This window comes from Sus scrofa, chromosome 15 (genome assembly GCF_054392235.1).
Source record: "Sus scrofa isolate SSC_HxYL_T2T_F1_AM1 chromosome 15, Sscrofa_HxYL_maternal_Yorkshire_Landrace_v2.0, whole genome shotgun sequence".
Taxonomy (NCBI): Eukaryota; Metazoa; Chordata; class Mammalia; order Artiodactyla; family Suidae; genus Sus; species Sus scrofa.
In genome coordinates, this window is record NC_139397.1 from 116,080,080 (window position 1) to 116,106,740 (window position 26,661).

The 26,661-nt window shown below is 38.8% G+C and overlaps 1 protein-coding gene across 45 annotated transcripts in view; it reads left to right on the top strand.

The window, feature by feature from the left end:
• The window catches only part of PLCL1 (phospholipase C like 1 (inactive)), a 958,345-nt gene that overhangs the window by 101,958 nt on the left and 829,726 nt on the right, over window positions 1–26,661 (top strand). For 3 of the 45 annotated variants that reach the window (XR_014830060.1, XM_085000294.1, XM_085000289.1), the window contains exon 2: window positions 23,600–23,724. The exons of the other annotated variants lie outside the window; for them this stretch is intronic. The gene's annotated coding sequence lies outside the window, so the exon portion shown is untranslated. The remainder of the gene's footprint in view (window positions 1–23,599; window positions 23,725–26,661) is intronic. 45 annotated transcript variants of the gene reach the window in all.

The window sequence follows — 26,661 nt, forward strand, 5'->3', positions numbered from 1 at the left end:
TTCCATGGAGGCAACCAAAGAACCTTGACGAAACCACTTTAACTTGCTAAGTTTCCCCCAAATTTTTGGAAATATATTCTACTGTTCTGAGTACAGATTATATTATTTCTATGATTTTTTGAAACTTATCAAAGGGAATATCTTTTTATGTGAAAGTAAAAATAAGATACCTAAGGAAAGTTGAAAGATTTTTATTGCTTTTCCACTTTTTTTTGGCTGCACCTGTGGCATGTGAAGGTTCCCGGGCCAGGGATTGAACCCACGCTGCAGTTGAGCCATCTGTGCCACAGCTGCAGCAATGCCAGATCTTAACTAGCTGTGCCAGGTTGAGCAAGGGAACCTCCATGCTTTTCCATTTTTTAAGGTTATATTATTATTGTACTTGTCTTCAGATGTTCTAATATACAATGGAAAACACACACACAAATCGAATTCTTTTCCTAGTCTCTTATGGGAAAGACAGTGTATTCCAAAAGAACCAGAGGTGAGGATATGCCTGGTTAAGATTTTATCTAGCACAACTAGAGTTTAGGATGAAAAATGTTTATGTATATAAGAAAGTGGAACATTTATAATCTATGCAATTTTGTCTTGCTTTGTTCCTTCACTCATGACATGTTAAGTACATTTACACTCTGTGCTAGTTTGTCCTAGGACTAAAACATGAACTTTGTCCTTCAGCTTAAATCTCCTTGAAAGTCATTCATATATGGAAATCTCACTTGGGGGAGTGCCCCTTGTGGCTCAGTGATAACAAATCTGATTGGTATCTTTGAGGATGCGGGTTTGATCCCCGGCCCCACTCAGTGGGTTAAGGATCCAGTGTTGCCATGAGCTGTGGTGTAGGTCGCAGATGTGACTTGGATCCTGCATTGCTGTGGCTGTGGCATAGGCCAGCAGCTGCAGCTCTGATTTGATCCCTAGCTTGGGAACTTCCATATGCCACAGGTGCAGCCCTAAAAAGAAAAAAAAAAAAAAAAAAAAGAAAAGTAAGAACTGTCCCCTGGGAAAATATTCAAATTAAAGGTATCATGGTTGAAAGCAAACATTTACCTGGCCTGACAGTTTTTGTCTTCTTATAGGCAGTTGCCTTTACCTTATTAGTGCCTGATGATTTATGGGTTAGTAAATCTGGTTTATTTATTTATACTGATTTATTTCTTAACAAACATCTGAAAATGTCTAAATATGTGGAAATGTACCTTTAAAGACAAGTCAATCTGTATGTAGAGCTGTAGTAGGGAACTATTTGCTGAGTACTTTGCAGTTCTTCAAAATTATTTAATAATTTCCTGTCAACCTGTGTGCTCTCTGAGAGCAGGGACTGTGCTTATTTCTGCAGTATCTCCAACTCTTAATACATTTCTTGGCATATAGTAAATGCTCACTCTACCTTGTCTAACCAACAAGTGATGGGCGATTGCCTCTAGGGTTTCTGTTGCTCATATGTGTAGTTCTCTTTCCTGTGAGAAATTGAGTGACTTTAGGAAAGACAGAGATTAACTCAATAATCATTGCAAATAAACTTAAAATTCTTGCCTTACTGATCGGATTTCTCTCTCTCTCTCTCTTTCTTTTGGCTGCACTCGTGGCATGGAGAAGTTCCCAGGCCAGGGATCGGACCCATGCCACAGTTGTAACCAGAGTCACGTCAGTGACAATGCTCGTCCTTAACCCACTGAGTCACCAGGGAACTCCCAGGTTTTCTCACTTTTATAAAGGGGACAGCACTCCTAGTTTTTTGGGCAGAGCACAATCTGTGAAATAGCCCATGATTTTGGATTCCAGGTGGTGTCTCTTTTGTCTGAATTCTTGTGCACCTAGTTGGGACTGGCTTCATGGCTTTGCTGCATACCACTCTATACTGCAGCCATTTGACTAGAACAAAGAGCGGTGCCTGTGTGGAGGGGGGTGGAGGTGGGGCATAGTTTCTGTATTACCTCTGCCATCAACTATGTGACTTTGATAAGCTATTTAACTTCTAGGCCTCAGAGTCACTCTTTTCTAGGTGTTGTCTTGATTTTAAAATGCCAGGGTTGGGATTCATAACTGCCACGACCCAATAGCCAATTCCACTTGGCTATTTGAATGCATGTATTAGGTTTTCTTATATGCTCCTGGAGGTCAGAGACTATCTTACACACTGTATGTATGTAAACTTTATTACAGAGAATTTTGAACATACACCAAGCAGACAGGTCAGCTTAGTGAACCCACTAGGATTGATTGCTCAGCTCCAATAATCAATCCATCAACACATGGCCAATCCTGTCCCATCAAGCCCTATTCTCTTTTATTTGGAAGCAAATCTTATATATCATTTAATCTGTACATATTTTATATTTATATCTTTTTTTTTTCTTTTGCCTCGAGTATCTAATAGAACCTTCTACATATTGGACAATAAGAGTATTAATTCTGAATAAATGACTTAGAGTAGGCTGGGAAAGGCACCACAGCACACAGCCAAAATTATACATACTTGAAACATTTAATAATATTTGTTAACCCTTAATTTCTCAGCGTAGAGGAGGAGGAGAAGCCAAGGCTTCTAGCTATTGGAAATCCTTATGTGGTTGGAATATTAAAGGGCATCTTCACTCATTCCACATCTCACCCCATCACTAGGGAGCCCAGCATACTGTGGGAAGTTATGGTACATGCCAAAGATCAGCAAAAAGCCATCCAACTTTATGAGTGCCTCTTGAGGAACTGTCTTAGTGGTAGCAGATGGCATAAACTCAAGGCCAACTATGGTCATCTAAATTCACTGAGAACTTGAAAATTCATAGGAAGGACTTGACCCAGCTACTTCTCTTTTTTTTTTGTCTTTTTTGCCATTTTCTTGGGCCGCTCCCGCGGCATATGGAGGTTCCCAGGCTAGGGGTCGAATCAGAGCTGTAGCCGCCGGCCTATGCCAGAGCCACAGCAATGCAGGATCCAAGCTGAGTCTGCAACTTACACCACAGCTCACAGTAACGCTGGATCATTAGCCCACTGAGCAAGGCCAGGGATCAAACCCGCAACCTCATGGCTTCATGGCTTTGCTGCATACCACTCTATACTGCAGCCATTTGACTGGAACAAAGAGCGGTGCCTGTGTGGAGGGGGGTGGAGGTGGGGCATAGTTTCTGTATTACCTCTGAGCCACGACAGGAACTCCCCAGCTACTTCTCTTAATCTTACATTGTCTATTATCTGTTTCCTAAGCTTTCTCCATCTCTAAAACAACCTGCTTAGAGTTCTCATTGTGACTCAATGGTTAACAAACCTGACTAGCATACAAGAGGACGAGGGTTTGATCCCTGGCCTTGCTCAGTGGGTTAAGGATCCATCTTGCCATGAGCTGTGGTGTAGGTCACAGACACAGCTCAGATCTGGTTGCTATGGCTGTGGTGTAGGCCAGCAGCTGTAGATCTGATTCTACACCTAGCCCGGGAACTTCCATATGCTCTGGGTGGGGCACTAAGAAGACAAAAAAATAAATAAAATAAAGTTAAATTTAAAAAATTAAAAAACCCAGCCTGTTTACTTCCCTTTCTTTTCATTATTTCTCTGACAGTGTTCGAGTACTTGGGGGAGTTTGCTCAGAGCATTGAATTAGGCAGTATAAATTTTAGCCAAAGTATGTGTTTTTGTTTTGGAAGTATTACCCTCAAATATATAGCCAATGTAGTTTGTATAACACCATGAATAAAATAAAACAAGATAAAAAACTCAAAGTGAAAAATCTCCTGTAGTATATACTGAAAGACTTGGACAAGAATATTCATGGCAGCATTATTTATAATACCTAAAACTGCAAATATTCAAATGCATATTAACAGAATGGATAAATGAAATATTATGCAGTAATTAAAAAGAATAACCAATGGCTGGCTATCTGGAAGAATATGGATGGTGTTTACAGACATCATGTTAAATGAACATCATGTTGTTCTGTTTTTATCAGGTTAAGAACTAGGCAAATGAATCCATGGACTCTAAAGTCAGGATAGTAGGTTAACTTTATGGGTGGATGGGTGATGACTGAAGGAGTATAAGGAGGATTCTAGGTGCTGAAAATGTTCAGTAACCTGTTCTGGTTGGTGACCACATAGGTATGCTCACTTTGAAAAATGTTATCAAGTCGCCCACTTAAAATCAGTATACTTCACAATGTGTTTATTATAATTCAGTGAAAAAGTGAAAGAAAAACCCTCCCCCTTTGCCTGCTTAGGAACACCTAAAGTATAAGCCAGCTGTTTACCTAACCTTCTGAGAAACAAGACTTGCCTTCGTAATCTGATTTTCTTTCTTTTAGAGGACAGAACTGTCAAGTTGAGGAAGGAGCAATAGAGCATGATGTTTTTATTTTACAAAGCATTTGTTTCTCTGCTTCATGAGATAATCATCAGTAAACCATGGAATGGTGGTTAAGATGAACTGCTCATCAGGCCTGTTGCTGCTGGGAACTCTGGAGAACTTACCAGTATTATCCCACAAGGGGCATAATTAATGGGTCGTGTAAAGGAAGATCCTGGCTCATTAAAATCCAGAATGAAATTTGGTATATATTTAATTATAAGAGTACATAAATATGTCACATTTTATTTATTGGTTGATTGACGTATAGTTGATTTATAATATTGTATTAGTTTCAGGTATAAAGTAACATTTTAATACAGTAGACATAAATGTAGGGCCAAATGGATCAGATGAATATAATTAAAAATGTATTGCCTTTTAAAAAAGGGTAAAGCAAGCATGATATAATATTAACATTTAAATACATGTAAATAGTAACTCTTTTTATATAGAAGATGGTTCAAGATGGTTATTCCTTATGTTGGACTAAGTGGAGCTATTTTGGAGTATCATGTGCAAAACTGGTCCTAGAGGTGGTTGTGCTATAGGACATGTTTGATTCTGGAGCCTTACTTCTGCTTTTGCTTTTTTTTTTTTAAGTACAGGGTGGGATAGTATAAAAACATGAACTTTGAAGTTAGACTGCCTTTGGTTTAAATCTTGCCTCTCGGAGTTCCTGTCGTGGCGCAGTGGTTAACGAATCCAATTAGGAACCATGAGGTTGCGGGTTTGGTCCCTGCCCTTGCTCAGTGGGTTAAGGATCTGGCGTTGCCGTGAGCTGTGGTGTAGGCCGCAGACGCGGCTCGGATCCTGCGTTCCTGCGTTGCTGTGGCTCTGGCATAGGCTGGCAGCTGCAGCTCTGATTCGACCCCTAGCCTGGGAACCTCCATATGCCGCAGGAGCGGCCCAAAGAAATAGCAAAAAAGACAAAAAAAAAAAAATCTTGCCTCTCTTTCAAGCTGACTGACCTTGGGCAAATAACTTCCTTGACATTCAGCTTTCTCATCCTTAAAATAGGGACTCTACTAACTGGGATATTCAGTAAGTATATCATATCTATCTTTATGTCAGGGTTTTTCAGTCAGGATTTTGTGTGACTGCATGATCAGAAAACTCAAAATAACTGAAAACACACAGGATTTATTCCACTTAAGCCTGGAGATAAACAGTCCAGCACTGGGTGTGTCTGCTCTCTGAAGTCACCAGCAATTCAGGGTCCATTTAAACTCCTTAATCAGCCATACTCAGCATGTGAGTTCCATTCTGAAGGTTACCTCATGGCTGCTGTAGCTGTCCTCATTGCAGGGAGAAAGAAGGGAGATGGCACATAAGGCAAAAAAGGTGCAACTCCTAGCTGAGTTAGCACTCTTTCAATTGTTTTAGAGTCATAAACACTCTCACTTCTTTCTTATTGGCCAGAATTTAGCTGTATAACCTCACTTAGCAGTAGAAGGATTTGGCTGATAAATGTAGTCTTTTAGCTGCAACCAAATTGGGGTTTTGTTACTTAGGAAGATGTGATAAATACATTTTGGGTGGCAACTGGGGGTCCCAGCCACGATGTTCACAGCAGAACATGCCTCCCCTTCTCTCCCTATTTTTTTTGTTTGTTTGTTTTGCTTTATCTAGGGCCGCTTCCCTTGGCATATGGAGGTTCCCAGGCTAGGGGTCTAATCAGAGCTGTAGCTACCAGCCTAAGCCAGAGCCCCAGCAATGCGGGATCCAAGCCGCCTCTGCAACCTACATCACAACTCAGTAAATAGAATAATTTTCTCAAAAAATAAGTGAAATCATATCATTCTCCTGATTAAAACCATCAAATAGCTTCCTACTGCAATAAAAATAAATGTTGCCTTCTTACTTTGTCCTGTAAGGCCTTCCATAGTTTGGCCCCTGCCTTTCTAAACTTATCTCCAATCATAGTGGCCACCTTTCTGGCCATAAATGTACCAAGGATGTGCTACTGTTAGTGAGACAGTAATAAAGAACGGGTGTGTGTGTGTGTGTGTGTGTCAAACCACATTATGTCATATCTTTTAGAAGTAAAATAACAGGCAATGAGAGAAGTTGAGACAAGCTTAGGTTGAGAACCAGAGTGTGAATTTCAGACTTCGTTTGTGCTCTCTTTACTGATAATTGGGAGAAAGATGAAATATGACCTCCTAGGTCTTCATGTGGAACAAGAATAGGTTTCAGTGATTAATGACTTTGAAAAGAACAAGGAATACAGAAACAAAAGACTATTATCAAGCAAGAGAAGTAACCATAGAAATGATAATAAATCAGTCATAAAGACCACTAGTTTTGTTTCAAAGGTGAAGATCAGCCTGAAGCACATCCTTGAGTACTTTTGCAGGATCCAAACCCCCTGGAGCACTCTACCACTAGATTAATTGGAACCCAAGGAATGATGATACTGACCTTTGCTGATCCACGTGACTTCGCTCAGTGAGGTGCCTGGATTTCGTTAACCTAGAGTGACCTGTGCCTCATTTTAATGCTGAAACCTCCAGTGCAAGGACAGGGATCATTACCATTTTTGAACATGCAATGTATGTTTGAGCATGTTGTTGCACTACGTAAGTACATCTAGAACTCCATCTCTATGTGGGAGATTACTCTTGCCCTTTCACAAAAACACACACACTCTTAACTTACAACTTCCGTGATCTTGCTGTTCAGGGAGACAGTGCTCTTCGTCTCCTTACTTGTTACAAGGAATAAATGCTTCTGCTGTGATTGAAAGTGCTTGGCATGTTCATTGACTATTACCCATTGAATCTGGTAACACTGCCTCATACCTTTGTTCTGGAACATTCTTCCCCATTTTTTCATGGCTAATCCCTTCCCACAGTTTGGGTCTCAGAGCTCAAAAAATTCCTGCCTCATGTAAGCCTTCACTGACCACTTAACTAAAGTAATTCTATTTTTTTTTTTTTTTGTCTTTTTGCCTTTTCTAGGGCTACACTCGTGACATATGGAGGTCCCCAGGCTAGGGGTCGAATCGGAGCTGTAGCTGCTGACCCACGTCAGAGCCATAGCAACACAGGATCTGAGCCGTGTCTGCGACCTACACCACAGCTTACTGCAATGCTGGATCCTTAACCCACTGAGCAAGGCCAGGGATGGAACCCACAACCTCATGGTTCCTAGTCGGATTCATTAACCACTGCGCCACAAGGGAACTCCAATTAATTCTTTCTAAACTTATGTCTATGTTACCCTCATCCCACTATCTAATCATTTTTGATTCAGTGCATGACGTACCTCCATCCAGATAGAAAATGAATTTGGTCATGTGCTGAAATGACTGCCGTGTGGAGAAAGAAGTACCCTCATATGACATCAGTACAGAATGCATTGGTTAAAATCTCTTTGGAAGGCAATTTTCCAGTATCTATTACAACTAAAAACTATAGTTTTATGAGGGCAAGGGACTGTATCTGCAGTAGGACTTCAGTAGCTTGTTGAAAGAAAGATGATTCTGAGGATTAAATCACAAAGTATTTGATACCAGTTTTTTGATACTGATTTTGATACCCTTCACCCCATATGAGACCTCCTCTACTAAGATGTTAACATATATTCTCTAAAGTCAAATTTCTCAAACAGGTATATCCCAGTTTCTTGGGCAAGGCCTCAAGATTAACCTAATGCATCTTCCTAGAAAGTTTCTCTTTTAATTTTCTATTGAGTTGTTGGTCTTTCTTTTTTTTTTGTTTTAATATGTGAAGGCACAAAATGCATTGAGTTACAAAATTAACCCTTTTCTGTCATATATGTTTTAAATATTTGTTCCCAAGTAATTGTTTAAGGTGTTTAGGAGCAACTGCTGACTTTAAATTAGATGAAAATGTGCTTAATTTGGAACAAAGATTTATGAACTTGTGGAATGTCACAGGGAGAGAGCAAGAGATTCAGAGAAAAAGTCAGGAGGTTGAGGCATGAATCTGGTGCTTTCTAGCCTTGTGACCTTGGGCAATTACTTCATGTCAGAGAGGATCACTTTCCTCAGCTTTTGAGTGGGAATGATTATAGTACTTCCTCAGAGTCATGAAGGTTTGGTAACATCATGCATGTGAAAGTGCTCTATAAATAGTACTAAGTGAATAATAGTTTTTATTATGGATTTGACAAGTGAGCTATCTTTTACATTGAAATGTAATATTTTTGGAAGTTGGAATTTCTGCGTTCAATTACTTTTTTGGAAAACAAAACTAATTATCATTATGTCTCAGATATTTTTATGCCTTTAGTTCATTTCATGATTCCTGCTGATTCAATAGTTAGGAAAACTAGAGAGGTGACTAGAGAGGAAAAAAGGTATGGTTTAATAATGCTAATGACTAATAAAGGATGATACTAAAATTGAAAAGTGAAATAATGATATTAACATGGTAGAATTACATTTTTTCCTTTTTCAAAATTTTAGTGAAAAAATCTACAAAAAGTCAGTTTTTTTATTTGTGTTTTTCATATATTATAAAAATATCATGTTTTTAGGTTGTATATGTATGGAAAGAATGTGTAGAATTAGAGCTTAATTTTTTTTGTCTGGAAAGAACCTAGACACCATCTAGCCCAGTGCTTGTTTTTACAGATAAGGAAGTTAGAAATTCCAAGAAGCAAAGTAACTAGCTTGAGTCATGTGGTCACTGCAGTACAAAAGGGAAGAACTCATTCTGTCTCTCCTCCCTCCTAGCTTAGAGCCCCTTTCATCTCCTGTGACGTTTTGGAAGCATAGGTTTCATGTCTGCATGTTTGGGGTTTATGACAATAGCTACATTTCTTCTAAACTTGTCAAATGAGCAGCCACATTTCTTGAACCTAGGGAGTAAAAAGTTGTCACATTGTGCCTTTTTGGAGAGATTACTTTTAGCTAGGTTAAAAAGAATGGCTTTAAAAATTATTATATTTAAATTTACTAAATTTTAACATTCTACCAAGCCTTTTAAAGTTTTTTTCCTCTATTTACTTCATGTTTTCAGGTAGTAAGGACATTTTGGGAGACCCCAAGTTGGAAATGTGTTCATATGATTAATTTATATAATACAGATTTTACTGTTGCTATTCTTCAAGCAGAATAAATATTTAAAACATTCAAAATGATCCAAACTGTAATAAGATCTTATTGGTGACTAATTGAAATTATTTCTTTCTTTTTCTTTGTAGGTGTCTTTGGGTTGATTTTGCTTTAGGTTGACTATTGAAATTAATGGAAAAAAAAAAACAGATGACATGATTTTCTTGTTGTGAGAGGTATAATTTTATTTGTTTTAGTTATTTTTCTTCAAAGCATCTTCATTTCATGTAAAACATTAGTTGAAATAATTTTTGCTTGGAGGCTTCCCATATAGTAGAAGAAAAAAGACTGAAGGCATCCCTCCCTTCTTTTTATTGTCCCTTCTCATAGCAGAAGCAGTGCCCCAAACTGGTGATGATAAATGAAAGTCACTGACATCCAAAAATGCTAGGACACCCATTTTTGGCATCATGCTAAATAAAGTAAAATGTAGTATTTAACAAATTCATCCTGGACAGTGAACATTATGAAAAGTGAGAGAAGAGCCAGCAGGGGAAGAGAGATGAGACTGGAGGCTGATTTTCACAACTGAAAAAAAAAATTGACAACAGACAGTTTCTTTAGGTTGAGGCTAATTGATATTGTCAAAATTGTTTCCACTGGAAGCCACAGTTTTTATTAGAAAAGTGTTATGTAATTAGATATTAAAGGACATTAAAATATTTTTCTTAATCCCAGACAACAGAAGGAACACTGGTGAGAGCCCGTTGCTAAAGACTACTCATTTCTTATGTTCTCCTTCTTCTTAGCAACAACACCACCAACTTTTGGAACATTGCCAAACTTTGGAAATCCCTGTCCTTGGAAGCTGAATAAGTGAAGCTGTCATTTACTATAATGACACTCATTCCATAGCATTTAAAGTAGGAATAGCTTTAAAATGTAAAAAAAAAAAAAAAAAAATACACGCTGATTGTGAAAAATTCAAGTAATAGATATAAAGAAGAGAAAAACGTCGTTCATAATCCCACCACTCAGAGATAACCACTGTTAACATTTTGGTGTATATTCTTTAAGAAAATTTTATACTGTGTTTGCAATTTGCTTTTGTGCTATAAGAAAAGGAAGGATTGGGGTATCTTTCCAATCAATAAATAATATCAATTTATGATATTGATATCATAAATTCATTTTAATGAATGCACAGCTTTCCACTGGATGGTTACACTGTAATTAATTTGGGTAGTTGCAAATAATGGGGCTTAAGCTTGTTTTGGTATCTTTTTTCCTAATGTGAACAATGCTGCAGTACATCAGCAAATATTGAACACTTACTCTGTCAGACAGTATGGTAGATGGCTGGCGATACGAAAATACATAGTAAACATTTCCCATTTTCATGGACTCAAAGGGAAAACAGGCGTGGAAACGTAATGCTGTGTCAGGTGAACAACAGACTTGTGTATGGGGACAGTGCTGGCACTAAGGATGGCGTGGCCCTTCTTCCCTGCTTGAGTGCATCCAGAGGAACTTGACCAAGGATGAGAGACTTGGTTCTGAAAGGATGTGTGATTATTTCCCAAGAATCACCTGGGGGAGCTGGTTAAGATCTTTCCTTCCCTGTTTTATTGCCTAGAGAACATAATTCAGAGGGTCGAGGGGAGGCCCTAGGTGGTTCTGTTTAGGATGGTCTTCCCGTTACACTTTGAGAAATAGGCTTAAGGCATGGCAAGGGGCTGGGTGGAACACTGAATTGGAAAGGGGGTTACTAGCAGATGAAAGGGGACCTTGGCTATCAAACTAAGGACTTTACATTTTATGTGGTCTGTCACAGGAAGTCATTGAAAATTTTGAGTGTCATTATTAGAACTGTGTTTTAAGTAAACTAATCAGAAAGGCAGAATATTATGGAAGTATTTTCCTAATTTCGTATACAGAGATAATTAACTCTTCTTGGTTTGCTGGTTATTTTTAACAACAGTAAATCAGAGCTAAATGCTGGCTGGGCAGGGAACAGTGCTTCTCAAACATTAATGTGCCTATGAATCACCAGAGATCTTGTTAAAATATAGATTCCTATTTTGTAGTTCTTGGCAATTGGGAGAGCTGACCGTCTGCTTTCCTAATAAGCTTCCAGGTGATGTTGACAGCCATGATCTGTGGACTGCGCTGTCATACAAGATGTGCTAGTACGGGGTTTCGATGAAGTGAAGATTTCCATTTTATTTTTACAGGTGAATATGCCCTATGGTCTTAGGACTTCAGTCAGTTCACTTTGCAAGTCTGATATACAACAAAGTTATATTTCAGTTGATCCCTTTCTCTATGCAAGTAACATCTGTTTACTCATGATTCACTAAGCAAAAGCTTAAATGGGGAGCCATCCAATATGTGTATATAACTTGGAGCCAGTTTTTGAGTTAAATCTTAAGCCTTTTCAAAGAACTGAAAAATGTTATTGAGCTTTCACAGAATAAGAGGTTTGAAGTTGGGTAACTGTATTGAGTCACAAAGCCACTATTGCTTTAGTTGATCTTTAATCAGATTTCTTAATCAAGTACAACCAACCAACCAATGAATTAGAAAGTAGGATTTAGAATACCTGCAACTTTAGAGTACCTCTTTTGTTTGCCTTGACTACATTTATCCTATCTCTCATTAGATTTGAACCCCTTTGGTGTATAGATTCTGTGTTGGCTAGAGAGATAGCATAACCATCCCATGGGGAAGCACAATTAAAGAACTCATCACATAGTATCTTTTTAATGTTCTTCAGTAAACTCAGTGCTGTGTATATTTGCTGTAGTACTTGGGGGTCGGGAGAAGTGGCAACTAAAGATACACAAGGCACATACAACTTTTACAATCATGACACGCTTTAGGGTTTATTCAGAATCGGGTCTTTCATTTGACCTTATACCAAATTATATGATGTAGACAGGGCAGGCATCATCATCCCCATTTGAGAAGACCAGAGAGGTGCAATCCTTCGCCTAAGGTCAAAAGCAGTCATTATCCATCTCAGCATGCAAAATTCAATCTCAAAGTAAGTCAGATGAATGTTCTAGGTTAGCTAGACTCTAAGTAGATACTTACCATTAGCATTGTTTTATCTATTAGGGAAATCTTTAACTTCACAAAACAGAAAGCTCGACTTCAACTGGTTTAAATAAATAGGTGTCCAGTGTTTTCATATAATTAGAAACCTGGAGTTTGGAAGTTGCTGCTCATTGACCCAGGCTCTTTCTGAAGTTTTGCTCTGCCATTCTCATACTCATTGACTTTCGTCCTCATGCTTATCTCCTCATAGTTGCAAGATGGCTGCCCCAGGCTTGTGCAGAAAGGGATGGAGTATATGTTCAGTAGGGGGGATGCTAGCTTTACCTACCCCTCTCATCAGGAAAACCAAAAACTGCCAGAAATCTTACCATCTGACTTCTATTTAAGTCATGTTGCCCAGAGACTTGGCACATGTCCCTGAGTCTCTTCTCCTCTTCCAACACCTTATAAAAGAGGCAGGGAAAGTCAATATTAGTTGTGTCAGCCTTAAAAGTAGAGGTAGGCAGAGTTCCTGTCGTGGCGCAGTGGTTAACGAATCTGACTAGGAACCATGAGGTTGCGGGTTCGATCCCTGGCCTTGCTCAAAGGGTTAAGGATCTGGTGTTGCCGTGAGCTGTGGTGTGGGTCGCAGACACGGCTCGGATCCTGCATTGCTGTGGCTCTGGCGTAGGCCAGTGGCTACAGCTCCGATTCGACCCCTAGCCTGGGAACCTCCATGTGCTGCAGGAGCAGCCCTAGAAAAGGCAAAAAGACAAAAAAAAAAAAAAAGAAAAAAAAAAAAGTAGAGGTAAGCAAGGAAGACAGGTGGATGACAATGAGTGTTGACTGAGCCAGGCTGCAGTGGTTGTCCCAGTCTTACTGTAATTCCACATGGAACAATAGCATTGGATAAACTTGGACTGACCATCCCTATACATTCCTACCATTGTGTGAAGTTTGTGATGATTGCTTCTGGGTGCTAGGCAGCTTCTTTTTCTTTTTCCTTTTTTTTTTTTTTTTGTCTTTTTGCCTTTTCTAGGGCCGCTCCTGCAGCATATGGAGGTACCCAGGCTAGGGGTGGAATCAGAGCTGTAGCCGCCTGCCTACACCAGAGCCACAGCAGCGAGGGATCCGAGCCACATCTGTGACCTACACCACAGCTCACGGCAACACCAGATCCTTAACCCATTGAGCAAGGCCAGGGATCGAACCTGCAACGTCATGGTTCCTCGTCGGATTCGTTAACCACTGCGCCTCCATGGGAACTCCAGGCAGCTTCTTCTTGATCATCTCCGAAGCAAGTCAAATTTAAATAACTCCCATGTCACTTATTGGTATAATAACATTGGGGTGGGGATCGTGGGAGGTTGGATTGTTTGTCTTTTGCTTAGTAGTTCTTTACCTGCACATCTGTTGCATGAGATCATTTGTGAGATAGTCACACAACTATCATCTTTTGTAAACTTTCATTTTCTGCATGCTTATAAATTAGGAAAGAGTAAGAATTAAGCATTTGTTTTCTTTTTCCATCTCTAAGAATGGTTGTATAGGATCAGCAGGCCTTGGGTTGTGTGTGTTTGCTGAGTGTTTCTGTGAACAAGCATAAGCCTAGTCATGAAACTTCCTAAGTTTGTTACAGAAAATGATGGCACATGTTACTTTTCCCAGTTTAGTGGAGCAGAAAGTTTGGGAGTCACATGGACTTGGATTGTATTCCTGGATCGCCTTCTGAATCACAGCCCCCTCATCTTTCAAGTGAAGGCAGTGATGCTCACTTTGCAGCTGTGAAGATTCATGATGTGACACATGTGAACAGCAGTACCACAGAGCTGGGACTAGAGAAGGTGCTTGTGGTGTGGTGTTCTTAATTCCCTTTCTCTCTGTATTTCCTTGCTTCCACTGCAACACCTTGGCTTATCAAACTTGGAAGCAGGTTACTTATTTCCCTTGATTTAAAAAAAAAAAAAAACTTTAGTTTTTGTTTCTTACAGAAAGGGGAAGTAATTTAGAAATTTTGGCCCAGTGGACTTCCCTTCTGATTAAATACACAGCAATCCTGACTAATGAAAGAAAAGCAAGCACCCAATTAAGTTACAATTAAATTATCACTTTGGAGACAGGATATTCTACCCAGGATAAAAGTTCTCCCTCAAAATGGAATCCATTGCTGTCTTTCCTTATCCTTCTTTTCTCTTCATCCCATCCCAGTAACCTATCTTCAGTCAGGGAAAGTGCTACTGTAAGCTCATTTTAAAAGGAAAACGCTAATTTGGATGTGTGAATCTAAAGTAAGAATATGGGTAAAGCAAAGTTCAATTAATTTCTCTTCTTTGTATATTTTTCATGTATATGTAATCACATTTTCATAGATGGAAATTCATGTAACTCAGTGAAGTCATCGAGGGCTGATTTGAGGTGATAGCTCATTGTAGTTTTGATTTGCATTTCGCTGATAATTAGTGATGTTGAGCATCCCTTCATGTGCCTTTCGGTCATCTGTATGTCTTCTTTGGAGAAATGTCTATTTAGATCTTTTGCCCATTTTTTGATTGGGCTGTTTGTTTTTTTGATATTGAGTGTATGAACTATTTGTATGTTTTGGAGATTAATCCCTTATGCATCATTTGCAAATATTTTCTCCCATTCTGTGGGTTGTCTTTTTTTTGCTTGTTTGTTTATGGTTTGTTGTGCAAAAGCATGTAAGTTTGATTAGGTCCCATTTGTTTATTTTTGTTTTATTTCCATTACTCTAGGAGATGTGCCCAAAAGGATATTGCTGTGATTTACATCAAAGACTATTCTACCTATGTTTTCCTCTAGGAGTTTTATAATATCCAGTCTTAATCCATTTTGGTCTTTAATCCATTTTGAGCTTCTTTTTGTGTATGGTTTTAGTGAGTGTTCTAATTTCATGTAACTATCCAGTTTTCCTAGAACCACATATTGAAGAGACTGTCTTTTCTCCACTGTATATTCTTGCCTCCTTTAACCATAGGTGTGTGGGTTTATTTCTGGACTTTCTACCCTGTCCATTGATCTATATTTCTGCTTTATGAGAAATTTCATATACTTGAGAGCTGTGATCTAGCAGATCTAATACTGCATGTACCATATTCAGTCCTTGGCTGGCTTGCTGAGTCCTTGATGCCTTTAGCGTTATTCTGGGATAGGTTACCGGATCCAAGGGCCTCAACAGATTTGGGATAGGTTACCGGGTCCAAGGGCCTCAACGGATCAGAGGACAGTGGGGCACACTGAACAGGGAGATAGTACTGAAATGGAAGTTGGAGAGATATCCACCTGCTTCATGGAATGGCCAGATCCCATTCTTGGGTCCTATGAACTTAGAGCTCTCCACTCGCTAAGTATACTTTGTTTTATTTTTGTCAAGTTGGCATTTCACACCCTAGAGATGCTTAATGTGTCATTTGCAAAATTCGAAACATCAGATTACTCAGTCTCTTCTAGTCCATTTATAAAATGTACAGCAAGGCTGATCTTGGCATCACTCCGAGAACACTCATGTTTGGCCCTCCTTCCATCTGAGAAGTATTCGTTCATCCCTAAATTTGTGCTCCTTTCCTGTTTCATGTTTCTGATGGAACATTTCCCATAATACCTGTAATTTATTAAGATGAGATTGTGTGTGTGTATAGGTGTGTTTCCTTGTTCTTTGACTCAAATATCCTATGTTCAGATCTCACTTCTGGCACTTAAAATTGGTTACATTCACCTCTCTCAGTCTCTGTTTCATCAGCTGTAACATAAGGACAATAATAGTACTTTGTAAAGTTGTGCATGTTGCATATTGAATTCCAAAGCATTCATCACAGTGCTTGCCATCTCTAAAGGACTCACAAAATATTACTAGTTTTGTTATCGTCATCACCACACCAACATGTTCTCTCTTTAACCAAAATAGCACAGTGTGTTTCTATCTCCTTTTTGTCATGTTCCTATTTGCTCTTCAGTATTTACTGAGTGTCCAGTGGACACCCCAGGTACTGTTGTAGGCACTGGGAATAGAGGGTTCAGCAAAGCAGTGTTTCCATGAAAAATCAAGCTTTTATTCCACTACTTTGGTAAAATTGAATTGGCAAGGGTCTCCAGTGACCTTTTTGCCAAATCTAAAGAATTTTTTGGTTCTGCTCTTATTTGATGCATTGTAAAATTTGAGACTGTTAACTATTCTGCCATCCATCTCTTTCTCTAAAGTGTAAGCTTTTTGAGAACAGGGTCAAGAGTGGCTTAGTCACTACTCTGTTCCCAGCCCCTAGAATAGTGAATGGCATGTAGTAAGTGGTCAATAAATATTCTCTAAGTGAATGAGTCAATGCAAAAGGGTTTACTGGATTTGAAGAGGAACTGTTTTAGAATGTATTAAGTAGTACAAATTAAATTCTAAGTTTAGGATAGATGGAGTCAAAATTCATGATTGCTTTTGTAAGAGGAATAAGGCAAGTAATGATTAACATGAAGTGGAATTGACTCTTGAAAGAAATAAAATACATCTTAGTTGGGGAAGTTAAGAAAAGAATAAGAAAAAAGTTTGAGGCAGACAATTCAATGTTACTCATTTGAACGAACTGTCCAAGAATCTGCATATTCAGAAATATTTCAGTGCAAAAGATGCTGTGGCTTTCATAAGTATGTAAAGGAACAAAGAGTCCTTGGGCCTTGGGATCATTATCTATGTTAGCCTTGGTACAAAATCTCTGAAGAAACTGGGCAAGGTTAATTGAGTGGTTGGCATCTCATTTCAGTTTTTTTTTTTTTTTTTCCGTCTTTTTGCCATTTCTTGGGCCACTCTCGTGGTATATGGAGGTTCCCAGGCTCCGGCAATGCAGGATCTGAGCCACGTCTGCGGCCTACACCACGGCTCACGGCAACGCTGGATCCTTAACCCACTGAGCTAGGCCAGGGATCGAACCTGCAACCTCATGGTTCCTAGTCGGATTTATTAACCACTGCACCACAATGGGAACTCCTCATTTCAGTTTTTATTACTCTCGTTCAATCTCCTGTTCTCTTACTGGAGTTTTTATTTTTCACTCAACTAATATTTATTGGTTGCTTACAAAGTGAAAAGGTTGCCATAGATAACATTTTTTTTCAAATAAAAAAGCTTAATTTCCGATAACCAGTAAAACTTAAGGACTTTTCTCTTGCTTGAGAAGGTTGGTCAAAGGGAATATCCTGTCTTCACCCCCAAGTATCCACACCTATTGTGATTTTTTTTCTCCAAAGATTGTAAACATTATTTTTTTTAGCCTCCCACTGTCAACCTGTCTGTCATTCAATTTTACCAGCTGGGATTTTGAAAAAAAGTCTTTAAACTATAGTAACAGAAAAGTGGATTAGGTACGTCTACACTGAGAAGTGATGTTTTGGGGGATTGAATCTGTGACTAGCAGGAAAGCTGCTCAGTAATAAAAATACATTTTTTCTAAAATGTACCCCCTTTCATGGTAGGAGTTACAGCCAATAGATGTTAAGCTTTTACGAATCAGAATATGGACTCAGTATATGAGGAGACTCAATCTATTTTATTTATCACTACTCAGTACAGATTGAATGCTTATTGTGTGTGAGACATTATAAAGTATACAAAGTTGAGTAGGAAATGAGTTTATAATCAGCAGAAAGATAGGGCAAGTATACAATCACTTTAGTACGGGTGAGCACTATAACAAATGAATGAAATAAAAGCTGATGAGGTGCACAAGACAAAGGGATTGCTCCTAGCCAAGATTCAGAGCAGGTAAGAGGGAGGAAGTGGTGTTTGTGGTGGATCCTGAATACGATTTTCTGATGAATGGAATGGCAGTCCATATGAGCAGAGGCATGGAGGTGGAAAACTATGGGTCAAGTTAAGGCAAGAGCAATGTTCCAGAAGAGGCAGAAGGGGATAAAGCAGAGAACTAGGGTGGAAAATCTACCTGGGATAAGAAGGAAGAATACTTCCAATTTAGAGAGAGAAACAAAGACCTACAGGGTGAATCTTCAGTGTAGTTTGAGGTGTCGGGGTAGAGGAGATCATTTCATAGCTTTAAACGCATTAGATTAGGGGGCAAGGTCATCTGTTGTGAAGGAGGGGGATTGAAGTTATCTTGAGATCCATTTATTCCAAGAACTTTACTTCAGAGACATATGTCTTGAGAGGTTATGCCTTGTCCAGGGTGACAGCTGGATACAGAAAACTAGAATCCATGTCCTATGATTTCAACCCCAAGCATTTTTTTCCTTTGTAAAAGTCAAAATTCCCCAAAAGGCTACATACCAAAATTAATTTTCTAAGTTAAGCCTTTCTCATCAAATAAGTAACTTTGATCTGTGAACAAAATAATGCCGGCTTGAAAAGAAATCAGTTGATCCCTTATAAACATTGTCTATTTAGAGGAGAAAAAATTTTTTTCCTTTCAACTGAAAAACCACTACAGAAGCATTATGTGTTAAAACAAGGATAATGTCTGGCTGTGATCGAGGAGACCACTCGGGTTCCTGTGTAGGCCCTTTTCTTTACTGCCACACTGTTTTTTTGTGGGCCAGGTATCCAGCTATACTGGTATAGCCGGGAAGAGAACTCTGGGTCTGCTGCTCTTAGAGCTCTGTAGACTCTGAAATGGATAGTTCTAAAGAGTATTTTAGTTTTGGTTAATTTCATGGGTTTTGCACAATTTGAAGTTAAGACATTCAAAATGGCTTCTGGTCATCCATGCCACTTGATCATCCAAGGATGTGGTAGTAACATCAGGAATTCCAAGTTTGGGGTTGGCAGCAATGTCTCAAGTATGAATGCAGTACTGCATCACTGGCATCACACAAGGGCTTAGAGGAGAACAAGAAGTTAAGTTATAGAGGAGGAGTTGCAGTAGACAATTAATCCCTATGTTTAAAAGTCTGACAGAGACAGCTTCCCAATAGTTTTGTGGGCTAAAGGGTTATTTGCACAGATATAAAAATGAACTTACTGGAAGGAAGAGCAGGACGGACTCGCCATTCTTGGCATTTAAAAATGGCAAGTGCCAGGCTTTTCCATGTGCACACATATGTGTGTTAAGAGACTGAAAATTTCGAGATAATCCTTGGCCAGCATATGGGGAAACGGTAGATCAAGTACTGGGAAAAAAAACTCTAATTCTAAGTGAGTTGAGATCCTTTATAGGTGGGTGTTTGAGGTTCTGATATTTCCCAGTCTGGATTTCAGTTATAAGATTTAGTTTCAGAGGCAGACCTCAGCATCCTGGGCAGGAGACTGCTGATTCTGCACTTGTATTCCTGTTGATCTAGAAGAAGCTACATGCTGCACAAAATTCATATCTAAAATCTGTTGACATGGTTCATGAGATTTCACAGGTTGTGGGGCAGTTAGCCTAAACAAATATTTATGGAAAATACCAAAAAGAAATTTGGGTCCATTAGTGGACCAACTGGTTAGCATGTTTCGAGATATATATATATATATATATATATATATATATATATATATATATATATATATATATATATTTCTTTATCAGCCTTTGTTAGGAGAAGTTCTAGGAATTCTCTAGCTCAGGGTTGGGAGTCTTTTCTTAAATGACTAGATGGCATGTATGTTATGATTTGTAGGTCATATGGTCTTTACTGCAAGTACTTAAGGCTAGCTACCATTTTAATGCACAAGCAACCATGGACAGTATGCAAACAAATGGGTTTGGTTATGTTTCAATAAATCTTTAAAAAAGCAGTTGGTGAGCCATGGTTTGGTGATTCTTGCTCTAGTCCAATGTCTGTATTTTATTAAATCCCATAAAGTGTCTGGATAAAGGTTACACAGAACCAGGCTTGGAACAACATCTAAATATCTTCCTTTCTACTCCATTAACATTTTTAATTTTTAGATAACTACAAAAGGATGTTCACTAGATATGTAGAAGGTATAAAGGATAACAAAGACTTGTTATTCTCTGTAGCCTCGAGAAGTCCGTTTAAGAAAGATAACGTTATCATTTCCTTCGATGCTCTGTGTGTGCCCCTTTCCAGTCCCTTCCCTTTTTCTTTCCACACAAGAGTTCACCTGCTTGAATTTGGAGCTCTTTATTTCCTTCCCTTCATGGTTTCATCCCATGTATTTCTATTCCTTTTGTAGGGTTTAAAAAGTTATTTTCAGAAGCTTCTATTTCATTTCCCTAGCAGTATTAGAAAGTTTAGGAGAGGAGTTCCTGTCGTGGCACAGTGGTTAATGAATCTGACTAGGAATCATGAGGTTGTGGGTTCGATCCCTGGCCTTGCTCAGTGGGTTAAGGATCCAGTGTTGCCGTGATTTGTGGTGTAGATTGCAGACGCGGCTCAGATCCTGCGTTGCTGTGGCTCTGATGTAGGCTGGTGGCTAGGGCTCTGATTAGACTCCTAGCCTGGGAATCTCCATATGCTGTGGGAGCACCCCTAGAAAAGGCAAAAAGACAAAAAAAAAAAAAAAAAAAAAAGAAAAAAAGTTTAGGAGAAGGTGGCCACATTTTGCTTCGTGACTATTTGCAGTTTTCTCTTTTTTGTTTGTTCTTGGCAATATGTTGGGAGGGACTGGGAAGCCAGAGTCGAGTGCCCACACTACCTGACTTTAATGCACCTCATCCCTATTCTTGGGTTTCTTGCGCCAGAGCCGAGGACATCATGGGCTGTCAGAAAAGTGTAGGAGTTCAGTGGCTTTTTTACTGCCACTCCCTTCCTGAGGAAATTACTGTGGTAAATCAGGGCTGTTTCTAGGATTGGCAATGTCTGTTTGTCTGACGGTGATTTTATCTTTGACCTAAATGTATGTGACAGTACCATACTTTTCCAAGTTATATTAATTGGAGAAATTCTTTTAAGAAAATGTTTGTTTCTAGCATATAATAAACAGATAAGGTCAATCTCAAGCAGAATATTTTTGTCAACAATCAAAAACATAACTAATGCTAATATTTATGAATATTAGGTATGTGAATATGAGATATTAGACTATCATTTAGATAAATACATTTCCTTGCTTTTAGGTACCCCAAACATTTTTAGAATCTAATTTTTAGGGCATGCTTTTGGTGACTCTGTAGGAAAATCACTTTGTAGTCTATTTACAAATGCTCCAGTTTTTTTCTTACTTCTGTAGATAATTCACCTGGCTCACTGTAGGTTGTTCCCCAGGGATAGTAAAAAGTTTGAGCTGATCCATCTACAAATCTCACCTGGTCCCTTCTGTGATTGGTAGTGACTGTTTGGTAGGTTACAATCTCTGGCCATAACTGGGATGAAAAGAACTGGAGTTTTGCTAGGAAGGTTGGTACCATGCTCCAATATCTCTCTCAGTTGCCTCAAAATATTTTTCAAATTTCCAACTCAACCACACCTGCCCTAGTCCATAATTTCTTATTTTGATACTTCAATACCTTCCTATCTTCTTTGCTTGATTCTCTTTCAACGGTTCTCAGTGATGGCTGCACGTTGGAATCACCTGAGAGCTTTAAAAAGTACTGTCTAGTCTGTTCCACAGAGATAATAATTTACTTGGCCTGGGATTAATCTGGCTACATTAAAATCATACTACATTTTAAAAAGCTCTCCAGATGAATTTATTGAGCAAATAAGGTTGAGAGCCACTGCTCTAGTATAAGAGGTTGTCTTTTTTTTTTAACCTATTACCTGATATGAGATGTTTGAAAGGGAGAATGGATAGGACTTGGGGAGTGGCCACACATTTGGGATGAGGAAGAGGAATGTGTATAAGATGTTGTCTAGGTTTTGGGCTTGTTCAATGGATGGATGGTGGTCTCATTTACTGAGATAGTAAAAATAGGCATGATGTTCGGGAGAGAAAATGTGGTCCAGTTTTGGACTTAGAATTTGAGCAATCCATTTGAAGATAAGAAACAACATCTTAAATATTAGAGCTGGCCAAAAATGGAAGATGAGTTTTTTCTTTATTGCAAAATATATTAAAGAATCCCTGCCAGATGCTTTTTAACTTTTGCTTAAATATTTCTAGCAGTAAGAATGAATTACTCATTCTATCTTGGAACAGCTGAAATAGTTCAAAAGTTCTTCCTTATATTGACCCTGAATCTGTGATTCTTTATCTGCCTTTGGAGCATTCATAACAAGTCCACTTTCTCTTCCATGCCTCGAAAGAAATTTATTCTCAAATGTTTTTCTTTCTTGGGATCAAAGTTACCATTTCCTCATTTAACATGCTTGCAGTACTCATTCTTTCTAAGGTATCTGCTTACTAAGGTATCTAAGACATAAATGGTGAATCGCTTAAACTTGATTAAGGGAGTAAGCATTTCAGATCATGTCATTATCTAATGACATTAAATATAACTTTTTAAAAAAAAACCTCTCTCTATATCTTCACAGTATAAAAGAGGTAATATTCTCTGAAGTAGATTTTTTTAAAAAAATATATTCTATTTTTAAAACTCAGATTTAAATATAGACAATTTAAATAACATACATTACACTTTGTTAAATGAAAGATCACTTATAATTATCTTAAGAGTTTATCCCAATGTGGATAATCTTTTTTTTTTTTTTTTTTTTTTTTTTTTTGGTCTTTTTAGGGCTGCATCTGCAGCATATGGAGGTTCTCAGGCTGGGGGGTCGAAGTGGAGCTGTAGCCACCACAGCCCTCGGCAACGCCAGATCCTTAACCTACTGAGCAAGGCCAGGGATTGAACCTGCATCCTCACGGATACTAGTCAGATTCATTTCTGCTGAGCCACAACAGGAACTCCCTCAGTATGGATAATACTTGACCTCTTTGTTTCAGGAGTGAAGACAGCGATCATTTGAAAGTCTCTAAAATTATAGAAGAGTATCTTCACTTAAAAAAAGGCCAAACATGAGACTTTTGCTATTTCTCTTGTGACAGATTTAATCTTCACAGGTAAATGTGGCAGTTTCCCGTTGCTTCTATTCCAGAAGTTATGCACCCATTTGGATGACTATCTTTTTTTCTTCTCTGGGAAAAGTGTTCTGAGCTTGGAATTTGTTGTTCAAATCATTATTCATACGTCAGAGAAGAACTGGAGAGTCTCCTTTAGGTACTTAGCTTAGCCAGGACATGTTTCCATATATAGCTGGAAAAACCTTTGTTGTCCATTCTGGCTTGAGAGAATGTTATTAAAAGTTCATTCCTGAGTTCTTTTTTTTTTTTTTTTTTTTTTTTTTGCCAAGGAACAGCAGTGAGCACTGAAAATTCATGACTAGAAGAACCAAGGTTTGCTCCAGCACAGAGGACTGGCTGTATGTCCTGAGAACCTTTCCAAAGATCCTCAGTCCCTCCTTCAGAGCACTTACATGTACGTCTGTGGGTGGCTCTTGTTGATTCCTCCCTGGCCCACTTCCTACTCATGTCTCTGGGAAGCCCCACAGACAGCTTTTGCAAAGATAAATCAAGGCAGTGCCTAATCTCCTGACTCACAGCCAGAGGCTCCTCAGTTACTCTCTGAGGATGGGATCTGTTTACCTCAGAGTTCCCTCTCTGAGAGGATATTTGGAATTTTGGATGGTGGCCTGGAATTTTGGAGAGTGGAGTTCTCTAGGGAAAAGTTGTGCTAGTAGCAGTCAGCTTATAAAGTTTATACTGTCTGCCCTTTGATAAGGGTCATATGATGTAGTAAATGTTCTTTGGGAAAATGAAAAATCTAGTCGACCTTCAATTCTGACTTAGCACATACTGTGCCCTCCAGGAGTTGGTGTGGGGAAACGAGAAGGGAGCTCCATCTCTACCTTTCTGTCCATCCCCACTTATTGCAGTTCCATCCGGCTTGCTTTCTTTTCTTTTCTTTTTTTTTGTCTTTTTGCCTTTTCTAAGGCCGCTCCTGCGGTATATGGAGGTTCCCAGGCTAGGGGTCTCATCGGCAACAACACCAGATTCTTAACCCACTGAGCAAAGCCAGGGATTGAACCCACAACCTCATGGTTCCTAGTCTGATTTGTTAACCACTGAGCCATGATGGGAACCCCTCCATCTGGCTTTCAAGCTCATCTTCAAGTTAAAGTGAGACATATCTGTCTTTAAATCTTGGTCCTCACTCAAAGTATGAAACTTCGGTCAGTTAACTTGCTTCTTTGGATTTGTTTTCTTATCAGTAAAAGGGGGTTAGCAATGCCTATTGCATAGGGTGTTAGATGGTGATAAAATGAGATGAGATGGGTTAATGTATATGAAGTCTTTAGCACATCTTCTCAGGAAAGCAAGTATTTTCCTTTTCTTTTTCTTTTTGTCCATGGTGTGCAGTGGCTTAATGTAGGATCTCAGTTCCCAGACCAGGGATTGAACTCAGGCTGCAGCAGTGAAAGTACTGAGTCCTTACCTTGAGAACATCCAGGAACTCCTGTAAAGCAAATATTTTTAGACAAGACAGCATGAACTTCGGAACATTTCACGTTTGGGTTCATCTTATTCTGTCTGTTCTTCCCTAGCTGCATGATCTCTAATTAAAGATGCCCAACCTGTTGTGGGACAGTGGCTTAAGAATCTGACTGCCTTGGCTTGGATTGCTATGGAGGTGCAGGTTTGGATTCCTGGCCCAGATGCAGCGTGTTAAAGGATCCTGTGTTGTCACAGTTGTGGTGTAGGTTGCAGCTGCAGCTTGGATTCAGTCCCTGGCCTGGTAGCTTCCATTCCATATGGTATGGCCATAAAAAGGGAAAAAAAAAAAAAAAGATGCCCATAACATTTATGTTGTATAATCCTCAGCTTCATCCTGTGTAAAACTGTATTGTCCCCAGAGAGCTGTTTTAAGGCTTAAGTGGACCATCTTGTCCTACTTGGGCATCAGTTAGTAATTACCTAACAAAATTTAGCTCCGTTTCTCACTTCTTTTCTCCAAAAACTTTCTTCAAGCCCCACCTCTGCCCCACCACTCTTTAGAAACAACTATTCCTTTTCTTAACCTTTCAGGTTTTTTTTTGTTTTTGTTTATAACCTTACCCCATAATTTATTTCATTCGGTTCCTCATTTCAGGTCTGTCTCTTCTCCACTTTATGGCAGTTCCTTAGAAGCAAAGGCTTCATCTCTTTGTTCCAAGAGGCCTCAGATACTGAACTATATTTCTTTCTTACCAGCAACCTGAAAAAAATCCCTTCAAATTCTCCTTAACTTGAACTTCAGGTTAATTAAGAATTAATTTCTTAAACTTTTCTGCTCAACTCAAATATCCTGCAGTGAATTACTCGTGAAGTAAATAACTTTGTGTGATTTACTTTGTGTTCAATGTAATGTGTGTTACATTTGATATTTACTTCAAAGTTCAGTAACCTTATTTTTTCTCTGAAAAGTTGAAAGAGAGAAGCTTGAATCAATAAAGACTACCCAGAAATGAAAGCTTTACACTTTGATATAAAATTAATGGACATGGTATGGTGTTCATTTAAGACAAATTAAGTTTGTGCACATTGTAAAATGATCCTAATCCAGAAAGTTGATATTTTGGGTACAATGAACACTATTTAAAAGCCCCAAGTGGGATCACACATTTGTGATATTGATTTACTCATTTTTAATATCGTTTAGTAATTTAGAAAAGAGAAGCCTTTGAGAGACTATCCAAAAATCAGATTTTCTTCAAGAATAGAAAAGAGTCAGGTTTCCTTCAGAGATGATACAGATTTAAATACATATTAGAACTGAAAATTTTTTTTTGCTTTTTTTTTTTGAAGATCATCCATTGATGGCTGCTATTGTGAGTGTTAGGTAGACAGAATTCAGGAGCCCCTGACACTGTTAATCATTCCTCTCTTTTCATTCTTTCTCTAACATCCCATTTATTGTGTGTGGAATATGTAATATTCTGCATGTGGTATCTGAGCACTTTTAGAATATAATGTTGACTGGAACAACAGATCAGGAATGGTTTTCAGTAGAACATTGGACATTTGCTCAATGACCTGTAACATAGTCTGTGCTTCTTGTCCCAGGCTCCAGTATCTGTTACCTCTGAGTCCCTGCCAGAACACACAGAGCAGCATTCCAGGCCCTCCTAGAATGCATTCCTTGCATGCATAGCAATCTCTGGAAAGTTATGCTTTTGAAGAAAATGGAGAGAGGTGCTATAACTTCATACATCTTAACATATCCAGGGTTATTTACTAATACCAGACCCTTTAGGCTTCACCGAAAATAGATTTGAGTAGCCTCGGACACTGCTACAGGGAATATTCACTGCCTTAGCTATCACACAGTCATGGTTGAGGAAGAGGGTGCTGACTATGAACCATTAGCTTGATTTTC